Source organism: Vigna radiata, chromosome 6 (genome assembly GCF_000741045.1).
Source record: "Vigna radiata var. radiata cultivar VC1973A chromosome 6, Vradiata_ver6, whole genome shotgun sequence".
NCBI lineage: Eukaryota > Viridiplantae > Streptophyta > Magnoliopsida > Fabales > Fabaceae > Vigna > Vigna radiata.
Window position 1 is genome coordinate 10,741,209 of NC_028356.1, and position 13,150 is coordinate 10,754,358.

A 13,150-nucleotide genomic window follows, 5' to 3' on the forward strand; every position below is an offset into this window, starting at 1 on the left:
TCGAACAAATTCTAGATAGGAGCACATCTCAGATTATTTGGGATTCCTTGAAAAGAAAATATGGAGGAAATGATCGTGTGAAGAAATAAATGCTCAATGCATTGAGAAGGGAGTTTGAGTTGCTTGAAATGACAAAAATAGAAACCATCACAGAATATTTTGCTAGAGTCATGGTAGTGGCAAACAAAATGAGAAGCAATGGAGAACTTATGTCTGATTCAAAGGTGGTTGAAAAAATACTTCGAACGTTGACACCACGTTTTACCTATATCGTAGTTTCGATCGAAGAGTCAAAGGACATAGAGACAATGTCTATTTACGAACTTCAAAGCTCCTTGGTAGTCCATGAGCAAAAGTTTAAAAAGGTCTACCAAAATAATGAACAAGTACTCACATTAGAAAGCAGTCGCGGTAGAGGTAGAGGAAGAGGAAGAGGAACATATCATGGTCGTGGACGGGGAAGAGGAAGACAATTTTCTTCAAAAGTCATTGTGGAATGCTTCAAGTGCCACCACTTGGGACATTTTCAGTATGAATGTCCTCAATGGAACAAAGGAGAAGCAAATTATGCAATGTTAGATGTAATAGAAGAGCTTCTTCTGATGGCTACTGTAGAAAAAGAATCCAAAAGAAGTGAAGCATGGTTTTTGGACTCAGGGTGTTCAAATCATATGTGTGGTGATAAAGGTATGCTTGTAGAATTGGCATATGGAGATCAACATTTTGTCAAATGTGGAAACAANTCTCAGATGACTGTCCTTGGAATAGGAAGTGTCAGATTGACGTTTAATGGCACAACCTTCCTTATTCGTGATGTATATTATGTCCCAGAGCTTCAAAAAAAAATTTTAAGCATGGGACAATTACAAGAAAAGGGCCTCGCTATTCTTATACAAAAAGGAACATGCAACATCTATCATTCGTCTAAAGGTTTGATCGCATATACAAAAATGAGCAGCAACCATATATTCATTCTCCTCAATGAAAGATCTATCACCCTACCCATTGAAGAGTGTCTACACACCTCCTTTAACCTCACTTACCTTTGGCATCAAAGGTTTGGCTACTTAAACTACAAAGGCTTGAAGACACTACAAACACGACAAATGGTTCATGGACTGCCTGAACTCAGCGACTCTAGTATCACGTGTGTTGACTGCTTCACTGGCAAACAACATCGTAATCCAATCCCTAAGACAAGTAAATGGCACGCTAGCAAGGTCTTGGAACTGATACATGTCCAACGCATGTTGTGAGGAACATCACTCCACAAAAAGCTTGGAGTGGAGTCAAACCTTTAATAAACCATCTTCAAGTTTGGGGATGCCTGGCTCATGTGCACATACTAGAGGCAAAAAGAGGTAAGCTTGATGATAAAAATTTTCCTTGTATTTTATTGGGTGTTAGTGAAGAGTCCAAGGGTTATCGTCTATTTAATCCTAAGAAAAAGAGGATTGTCATTAGTAAAGACGTTATATTTGAAGAAAAGAAGAGTTGGGACTGGGGTCCAAATTATAAAGAGCAAATAGAAACTGAGTTGTTGTGGGGTGATGATGATAAGTTACATAGTGATGAATATGAAGAAAATATTGAAGTTGATAGTGATGGTGCAAATAGTGAGCATAATGAGGAAAGTGTCATTCGAAATGAAGCAACAGTGAATTCACACGAACACATAATTCAAGGGAGAGAAAGAAGAAAGCAAAGCTGGATAGAAGAATTTGTCACTGGAGAAGGATTAAGTGAAGAAGATGAAGTTGAGATAGTAGCCTACATAGTACAAGATGTCACAATTGAAGATCCAATTTTATTTGAGGAAGCTGTTAAAGAAGAAAAATGGAGAAAGGCCATGGATAGCGAAATAAACTCAATTGAAAAGAATCAAACATGGGAACTAATGGACCTACCAGCTGGAACTAAAACCATTGAAGTCAAATGGATCTACAAGACAAAGTTGAATGAGTATGGAGAAGTTGATAAATATAAGGCAAGATTGGTAGCTAAAGGGTATTCTCAACAATATGGAATCGATTTTTCTGAGGTCTTTGATCTTGTTGCACGCATGGATATAATAAGGTTAATCGTGGCACTTGCGCCATGCAAAGGATGGCAAATTTTTCAACTAGATGTAAAATTTTCATTCTTACATGGAAATTTAAATGAAGATGTCTACGTAGAACAACCAAAGGGCTACGCCAAAAAAGGGGAGGAGCACAAGGTTTACAAGTTACATAAAGCCTTGTATGGTCTAAGGCAAGCACCAAGGGCATGATTTAGTCGTATAGAAGCACATTTCATGCAAGAGGGTTTCAAAAGTGTCCAAGTGAACAAACTTTATTCACCAACAGAGGTACTAGAGAAAGCATATTAATTGTCAGTATATATGTTGATGATTTGATTTATACAAGCAATGACGTGGGTATGATGCTTAAATTCAAGAAGTCTATGATGAAAGCCTTTGATATAACTGATTTAGGGAAGATGAGATTCTTCCTTGGCATTGAGGTTTTACAGAAACCAGGTGGAATTTTTGTGTCTCAACAGAAATATGTTAATGATGTGCTGAAAAAGTTTGCAATGTCAAAAAGTAAACCTGTGAAAAGCCCATTTGTTCTAGGTAGTAAGATTAATAAAGATATTAAAGGTACAATCGTGGATGAAACTTATTTCAAGAAAATTGTAGGAAGCTTATTATATTTAACTGCTACACGACCTGATATCATGTTCAGTGTAAGTTTAATTAGCAGATATATGTCTAAGCCAACAGAGATGCACTTACAAGTTGCTAAAAGAATTTTAAGGTATTTTAAAGGGACTACTAGTTATGGGATATTTTATAAGAAGGGAGGGGAAGAAAAAATGCTCGCTTTCACAGATTCTGACTATGCAGGAGATGAGGATGATTCTAAAAGCACTTCTGGTTATGTATTCTTGCTAAGTTTAGGAGCAGTATCATGGATGTCCAAGAAACAACCAATTGTTACTCTCTCAAGTACAGAGGCAGAGTTTGTAGCAGCTACTACCACTGTCTGTCAAGCAATGTGGATGAAAAGAGTGTTGGGAAACTTATTATATATTCAGGACACTAGCACTATTATTATGTGTGACAATAGTTCAACCATTAAAGTTTCAAAAAATCCAGTAATGCATGGCAGGAGGAAGCATATTAGAGTGTGTTTTCATTTTTTAAGAGATCTTGTGCAAGATGGAGAAATTGAGTTAATGCACTGTGGAACTAAGGAACAAGTTGCAGATATAATAACCAAGGCTTTAAAACTCGAAGCTTTTCAGAAACTCGGGATGAAGATGGGAATGGTTGATTTATCTGAGATAAACTGACATGATGGAAGTCAGTTTAAGGGAGGGAATGGAGAGATATTTTATTTTCCATAATAATACCTGATTTGTAGGCTTATTCTATTACTGCATAATAATGCCTGATTTTTAGGCACTTTTATTTTTTTAGCTATTACCACTTCTTTCACCATAACAAATTTTAAATTTTTTACCGAGGGCTAATGCCCGTCGGTAAAGGAAAACAACCGCAGGTAAATACTGATTTTCGACGGCTTACCGACGGCCTTAAGGCTCACGGTAAATAGTTTGTCGAAAACCTTTGTGACGGTTGTTGGTCGTCGGTAAATTTACTGACGACACTTACCGAAGGCTGTAAGCCTTCGGTAATTACAAACGGTTTTTACCGAGGGCTATCTGGCCTTCGGTAATTTACGATGGCATTTACCAAAGCTTAAGGGCCTTCGGTAATTACCGAGGGTTGCTTACCTTCGATAATTTATTCTGGCTGTCGATAAATTGGAGACAAGATGGTTATTACCCACGACTATAGCCGTCGGTATGGCCGTCGAAAATATACTATGCAACTCATAATCCTCTTTTTGCACTTCCGAACTACCATGATACACCTGTCAATCATCAATACATCAAACCTCTAACACACAAAATTTGTTTCATAAAATGCAGCTTGCACTCCTTTTTTGTACACTACCTTCCCACCATAATACACCCTGTCTGCCAATCAATTACATCATACATCAATGCACAACATTTGTTTCATAAAATGCAACCAATATAGGAAACATCATCCAACTATTTGTTTCATCATATATCAAGCACTCTATGTGCACTTCCTAACCACCAGGATACACCTTCCAATCAATATCATCATATATATCAAGCACATTATTTGTTTCATATAATATAGGCGTCATCATCCAAATAAAAGAGAATAGTTAGAGTAGACTTGCGATTAGGTACAGGATTACAGTCATCCAGAATGGCCTAAATTTACAGCTTTTAATCATAACAAAGTGTTTCAGAATAACCTAAGAAGTATCTCAAAATAGCATAAGATAACTAAGAGAAATCTTAAGAAGACTACATTGTAGCACCAACATCCTCTAGTACTTGCTCCAGGGGCACCTCCTCAACATCTGCTCAAATCTAAGTGGATGATCATCGCAAAAGAAAAACATACACAAGCAACACACAACAAAGAAGCAAGGGTGAGCTAGATACACAAGCAATGTACATATGGAACAATCATTCAATATCATTATTTTTAGTTACATATAGAGATAACAATCATGCATCAAGTACTCAACAAGACTCATCTAGATTTGTATAACTATCGAACTATTGGTCGTCTTTTCACTTGCATAGTTCAGCTGGCCCTCCCCAACACTATGCAAGGTAAATCCTCATACTAGTCTATGTCTAAACTCTAAGACTATAGACGAGGACCTCCCTCTACTCTCACCACTCACACCGTTCTTCTCCATTTAGAGCATGAATAGTGCTTGAGTGCAAGGATAGACTTACCATTTCAAAGCTCCATACAATTATACAAGACAACAACACAACCTCTACAACCACTTCCAATCATCTCACCCTGAGATGTCCAGTTCATAATCAATTATATCATTCTATTCCACAATAATATTCTTTCAAACCACACAAGCCATATATGTAATCATACCTGACACTCTGCCAAACAAATTCCATTAATCAATCCAAATTGCATGAAACCATCCCATATGCATTACCAGAAATTAACAGTCCCAGAAGAACCACTAAACAACACAAAACCTCGTAACTCATACCTAAAAACAGAAAATGGCTTTGAAATCATCACCAACAGTTTCATAAAGGTCCAAAACGACCTAAAGAACGTCCAAAAATGATACTTGGAACACCGAAAACCACCCAAAACTGTCTTATTGATTTTCCGATGACAATAATCAATTATCATACATAATAATCGATTATTTACGAGAGCTTCAAAGAAAATACGACTTTCTGACTAGAATAATTAATTATCAAATGAGATAATCGATTATTCTTATCAAGTTTTAACAGCAACCTGATTTCTCTAGTTTTGGTGCATCTTAGACATATCCAATTTATCAATTTAAAATCTGTAACACTAATATTGATATGAAACATGTTTATAGATGAAAGTAAAGTATTGCATTGGTCATTGGATAGGAATTAGATGTACTAAACCAACTCATTCTACTCCAAAACATCAAACTCAATAACTAGAGAACCTCAAACCCAATTCTAACACTTTGTACCTATTTTGACCAATTTAGTGACTCAAACAAGTCACAATCCACTTCCCAAGACTCCCAATAGCCCAATTATACCCAGAACCCTTAACTCTCAAATTCACTACCTCATTTCCTCTCATTTGACCCAAAACACTACCTATATACTCTACCTTCTATCTAATCAAGTTACAACAGTTTTATCACCACCAACACCCCTAGGGTACACAAATCCAGAGATCAAACACACCAAAGACAGTTCATCAACAACACATTACAGATTCACCAGTTCAACAGTTTAGAACATGTAATTTAAGCCATCAAAAACATAATTTATGCCCAAGCAACATACCAACTCATAATGCATCACACATACACATCGTACAACATATTTATAGAAAATATCTAGCTCCCCTTACCTGGAGTATGAACTGCTCAATTCACGGGAACGCTTCAACAACACCCTACTCTGCCCAGCCCTTAACAGCACCCTACACACCACCAATGGTGATAGATTAGCTCTTAGAGCTAATTTTTAAACAGAGATATGGGGTAGAACGCCTTTAGTGGCATACATTCTAGTAGAACAACATGCCCTAGGTTCTAGAAACAACGGAGAAGAGGGAAGACAAATTTCCCGACAAAGAACGTGAAACTAATTGGATGGTTTCGAAGCTCTTGACTCGGGGAACGCGTTGACGCCACCTAATCAACAATGCAATGGCTTAGTGAACAATTATGGTAGAGAGAAGGCATAGGAGAAAGGGGACAAGAGTTCTAGAGAAAGAGAGGGTCTTTAAGCTAATGAATCAGACTTTGGAAAGCCATTTCTTAGGTCAAGGTGTCTTAATTCTTAAAGGCCTGGTTGCATTAGCATAAAGCCCAACAACTCTTGAACCAATTTTTCAGGTCCTCACATTCTCCCACACATCAAAAAATTTTTACCTCGAAAATTAAACTTACCAGAGAACAAGTAAGGATAAGACTCTCGCATCTCTTCCTCTAACTCCCAAGTAGAGTCACTTATCCTGCCGTCCCAAACAACTTTGACTAGACTGGTGGTTTTGCCTCTAAGTTGCTTTTGCTGGCTCTCCTCAATTCTAACAGGCTGCACCTCCACAGACAAGTCTTCTCTATCTTGAACATCTTCATCTTCTAGCACATGAGACAGATCAGGCACGTACTTCCCAAGCTGTGATACATGAAACACTGGATGAAGGTTGCAAGTTGAGGCAGCATGGCTATCTCATAGGCAACTGATCTCATACATCTCAAGATCTGGTAAGGACCAAGGTACCTAGGAGATAATTTCCTAGCATGAATGACTCTTCCTACACCAGTAGTAGGAGTCACTTGGAGGAATACATGATCCCCGATGCAAACTCCAACGATTTGTGCCTCTAATCAGCATATGATTTCTGCCTACTCTAAGATGCTTGCATCCTCTCCTGAATAAGCTTCACCTTCTCTATGGTCTGATGTACTAACTCTGGCCTAGTCAACACTGATTCTCCTTCCTGAAACCAACACAAAGGTGTTCTGCAACGTCTCCCATACAGTGCTTCAAACGGTGCCATACCAATGCTAGCCTAATAACTGTTGTTGTAGGTGAACTCCACCAACGACAACACCTCATCCCAGACTCCCCAGTGATCCAAGACACACGTCCTTAGCAAATCTTCTAGTGACTGGATCGTCCTCTCTAACTGACCATTAGTCTGGGGATGATATGCTAAACTCATCTACAATTTGCTACCCATCTCGCTCTAGAGTGTCTACCACACTGATAACCACTCATCAATCCTTTGCTACTTCCTAAAATTCTCTTCTAAAACTTCTGCTAACCTTCACTTTAGATCAACAATTGACTGATAACCTTTTACCTCCACTTGTTTCTTCTAAGAACCACCCTACCACTGACTTGATCACTACCACTTCTGATTTGACTACCAACTGTTATGCTCTTGATCACCTACCACCACACTCATTCTAAGGATTTCACATTGCCTTACTGATCTTCACTCTTGAGTAGCGTAGTTTTCAACTATATCATTCCATTACCAAGTTAAGACTCTACTCTGTTGCAACGAAAAATCAAATTTGAGCACCCTATCTCCACTTCATTATCTCACTGACCTGAACCATATGTATTCCTTGACTCACTAGCCTGTAATTCATACTTAGATCTGCAACCTCCTTGACTTGAAATCACTAGCTTGATCAGCATCAAGTCAACTTATGATACATCTCAAACTAGGATTGTCCAAATTGCGCTTTCTCAACCATTTTGAGAAATCCACTAGTTATAACATTTCAACTATACTAATGAAATCACTTTATAGCTTCACTAGAGACCCTAATCTTCATATTCCTCAACAAACTCTTATTCAGTCCTTATTAAACCAAGAACTTAAATCTTCTCTTTGTTCAAACCATTTGTTAACATTTCCTTACCTCTAGATCGCCACTATAACTCAAAACCACAACTCATATCATCTCCTTCGTCCACTGACCCACTCTTCTTGTTCTAAATCCATTAATACTTCCTCACTTTAAAGTTGACCATGTAGCTTGAAATCGTAGGCTCACTTATCTTCTCTTCCTGACACCTATTTCTTTAGTACCTAAACTCACTTCTGACTCTTGAAGATTACCAAACACTCCCAACTCATTCTCATATAACAACACCAATACTATTTCAAAGAACTCGTCCCTCACAAACCACCAATCCACAATTATGAAAGCTCTTCATGCATACCTATTACTGACAATAACATGCTCACCATCATCCGTTGTGCTACTATGATCCTCAAACTCCCTTGCTCACTAGTTGACTCAAAGAACACTTCTTCATGACACTATAACCCGAAAAAAGGATTGCCCTTGAAAAACCTTCTTCAAAACTTCCATGGCCTTGCAAAACCCTAATAACTCTTCTCTTCCATGATAACCTTTTCATCCCATTTCCTCAACACTGTTTTCTACTCCTCATAACTAACATGCCGAAATCACTCTTGATTGCTGAGATTTATACCAGACTGTTCCAACCTGTCCTCTATTTCTCTTCTGAGATTCTTCAACCTTGTAGTTCTCCCTATGATTACACTAAGTCCAAACACTATTGCTTTAACCCAACTTCCATCTTCCTTTTGCACTACACAACTTCAACAAGAAATACCCATAAAGAGATTAGTGACATCGGTCCTGCTTAGACACTATTCCAAAATGAACATCACTTCTCCAAGGTATGAAAAATTCAATACTTGTTGCAGAACATCAACAAAAACCCTTACAACATAAAGATCTATCTTTTCTCCTCCACATCTCCATGCTAACCTCTTTTGATTCTCACACCCCTTTTTCTTCACTTTTTAACTTGATCTATAATTGATGTATAACCACTTACTTTTCTTCTTGAAACACGAGGCTCCTCTTAAAGACCATAAAGCGCTAGAGAACTATTTTGATGCAAAAAACCTCTCTTGAATCGCACCTCAAACTTAAGAAAGAACAACATCATCTCTACTTCACTAGCACTTAACAGACATCTTAAGATCCCATAACACTTGCTTCCACCTTTTATTCAACTACACTTGATGCACAACCTTCGCTTTCCTTCCCTGCCAAGAAACTACTTCATATAAACTTGAAACATGAGCTGTTAGATTAACTCCACAAACGCCACATCACTTAGAATTCTTATTGCACTCATCCCGGCCAGATCAAGTTAAAACCTTCTTCTTCAAGAATTGCCCTCTTCAACTCGAAATCGTCAGAAATAAAAACCCTATTTTTAATCCTCTAAACCTCAAGATACCCTTAACCAGCAACACCAATCCTCTAACCTTATTCAAACTTACCAACTCACTACCTTCTACAATCCATCATTCAACATCCACTTCTATCTTGATCAAACTCCGCCGAACACTGAACATCACTATAAAACCACACCCGATGAAAACTGACTTTACCCTAACATGTAGCTTCATAACTCTGAACGTCTCAACCAACCCAGACTCTTTGACTATTCGCGATACCCTCTTTCACAACGTATATTGTAACCACCCTTTGCCATCTGTTCTAAAACCTTTCTTCTCCTTTCCTCATTTACTGTGCTCTTAATTCTCTAACCTTATACTTTCCTACCAAACTGACATTCCGATGTACTTTTTCCTTCAACACTTGAAATCTCTCATCTCAGCCAATAATCAAACCTTTCTTCTATACGAACCAATGATCTTGAAACATCCTTCTAAACTTGATTATACAATATCCACTTGCGATTAATGCTTAACCACTCCATCTGGTTATCCAATTCACAGCCCCACAATACTTCAATTCTCCTTACAAACTTTATTGTTAAGAAACAGGTACGCTTCGCTTTAACACCAAGAGGGGGGAGGGGGGGGCTGAATTGGTGAGTTTTCAAAATTAGAGTCTTTTCAATCTTTATAAAACTTTACAAATTTTCTTGAATCACAAGTAATAGAAAATTAAGTGCAGCGGAAAAACGAAGTTGACTACAAGAATTGTAAAGTCGACTGAATGTAAAAGAGTAGGGATAGAGAATTCAAACGCAAGTTTTTATACTGTTTCGGCCTCAATGCCTACATCTAGTGTCCTTCTAATACCAGGAAGAAAATGCACTATAATGGTCAAGGTTTTTACAACAAGGCTTTTATAGAAGACCTCCACGTCAAAAATATAAAACACCTCTCTAACCCTCTAACCAAAATATAGGCAGCAACAATACAGCAAGACTTGCAGCAAGATATTCCCTCATCTGCAATCTGCAACCCACTTTGAACAATCCTTAAAGTGCAACAGACTCCACGAGTCCAACCCCTGTAGTCACAACAGGTAACAGCAATCACCACAGATGCCAACAAGAATCTTGATCACCCTAGAAGCACCTCAATGTGCAGATATTGATCAAGTAGTGTGTGCAACACAATTCTCCTTCAGAAACTCCTCAAAGAAAGATCATAATCGTCTTCTTGATGAGTTCTTAGAGCTCAATTCCTTCAAAGAACAATCTGAAACGGAATATGAAAGTGTTAGATTTCCAAAAGTTTTTTGAAACAACTCAGGTCTCGTCTATTTATAGATTTCTATAAAACAAACGCTCCTACAGTCGATTACACTACTGATACAGCTGACTGAATTAAATCTGTTATAACAGTTAAGACCCAATAGTAGTGTTTCAATCAAACCAATTAATTCCACAGTCAAAGTAGTTGACTATCATTCATTGCTCAACTAACTTTTAAAAATATAGTCATTACTATTCATGAGCACAACAAAATTTCAAATCAAGCAACTAATACAGTCGAATGCATGACGCGTATAGTCGACTACAACAAGTCAAATCATTTTGAAATTCTTTCCTTCACAAAATCTCATATAGCACTGTTTCACAAAATTTGTGCATAGTCGTGAGCTTAATTCGACTTCCCCTATAATGAAGTCGACTTACAGCTTGCAGTTATGCCACACAGTGTAAGTTCATAAAAGTGCATGTGGTTTTCATCTTTCAAAATATGTGTAATGCAACCAAATAAGATGTAGCATATATAAGCTCAGTAAATATGCATTCACACGTCATTTTACACACAAAAACATGTTCAACCAGATATCAAACAATAAGCACAGAACATGTAAAGCATCAACAACATATGTGTTATTAATAATGTGTTGTCATCATCAAAAATCAGAGTGGTATAGATATTGTGTTGGCAACAATCTCAACATTTATGTTCCTCAACTTGGAAATTCCGCCTTCTATTACACCCTCCTTAAATTTGCTCTATGTCTTACATACTGCTCCTCAAACTCTTCTACTTCTACTTCCTTTCTAAACATTGATTCCCTTTATTCCACTTCAAAATTCTTATTCCTTTCTTAACTTAAGCTTTAAAACCATCGACCACTTTTCTTACTCAAATCCCAAACCTTGCCACTGCAATGCTTATCCAAAACTCCTCTTATTTTAGCCTCTTGAACTCAACTCTTCTTGTGAAATGTACAATATCTGATCTCCTGACTTTTTCCTTGACAACTTCTTCACCCAAAAACATTACTTATAAATTTCCAATATCTCTACACCTCCCTTGAAACCTAAACTTTGGTCTTCTAACTCTTTATCTTTAAGGCAAGAAAATGTCTCAAAGGCTTAAACCAATTCTAATGAAGGTATACAGGTCAAGTTGTCCTTGAATCTGCATTCCTCTACCACTATAGAGCATAGTACACTACCACAAAGGCAAGAACAAGACATAAAATACTATAGACAGTAACACTTGAATCACTACCCTTCCTTTCCCTAAACCTTCAGAATTAAGAAAGGAAAATTATCTCTAATAAAAGTCATGATTGTGCACCCTCATTCCTCCTATAGAGACATTTTCTGTTCCCACAACTTTTAGCTAGATACACAATTTCACCAACTAGACTTGGAGGAAATGGTAGAACATACCATTCAGACTCAACTTTCCACAGGAAAGACACGACAAACCCAAAACTCACAGGTCATTTTAAGAACGAACAACTCTGATATCATAAAAAATGTGACATCCCAAATATATAATAAAACATAATCATATAATACAAGCGTCATCATCCAAATAAAAGAGAACAGTTAGAATAGACTTGCGATTAGGTATAGGATTACAATCATCCAGAATGGCTTAAATTTAAAGCTTTTAATCATAACAAAGTGTTTCGGAATAACCTAAGAAGTATCTCAAAATAGCATAAGATAACTAAGAGAAATCCTAAGAAGACTACACTGCAGCACCAGCATCCTCCAGTACTTGCTCCAGGGGCACCTCCTGAACATCTGCTCGCATCCAAGTGGATGATTATCGCAAAAGAAAAACATGCACAAGTAACACACAACACAAAAGCAAGGGTGAGCTAGATACACAAGCAATGTACATATGGCACAATCATTCAATATCATTATTTTCAGTTACATATAAAGAGAACAATTAAAGGCATACAATTCAAACCATGCATCAAGTACTCAACAAGACTCATCTGGATTTGTATAACTATCGAACTATTGGTCGTCTTTGCACTTGCATAGTTCAACTGGCCCTATGCAAGATAAATCCCCATACCAGTCTATGTCTAAACTCTAATAATAAGACAAGGACCTCCCTTTACTCTCACCGCTCACACCGTTTTTCTCTATTTGAGCATGAACAATGCTTTGAGTGTAGCGATTGACTTACCATTTCAAAGTTCCATACAATTATACAAGACAACAACACAACCTCTACAACCACTTCCAATCGTCTCACCCTGAGATGTCCAGTTCATACTCAATTATATCATTCTATTTCACAATCATATTCTTTCAAACCACATAAGCCATATATGTAAACACACCTGACACTCTGCTAAGCAAACAACATTAATCAATCCAAATCGCATGAAACCGTTCCATATACATTACCAGACAATAACAATCCCAAAAGAACCACTAAACAATACACAACCTCGTAACTCGTACTTAGACAGAGAAAATGGCTTTGAAACCATCACCAACAGTTTCAGAAAGGTCCAAAACCCCTCAAAAC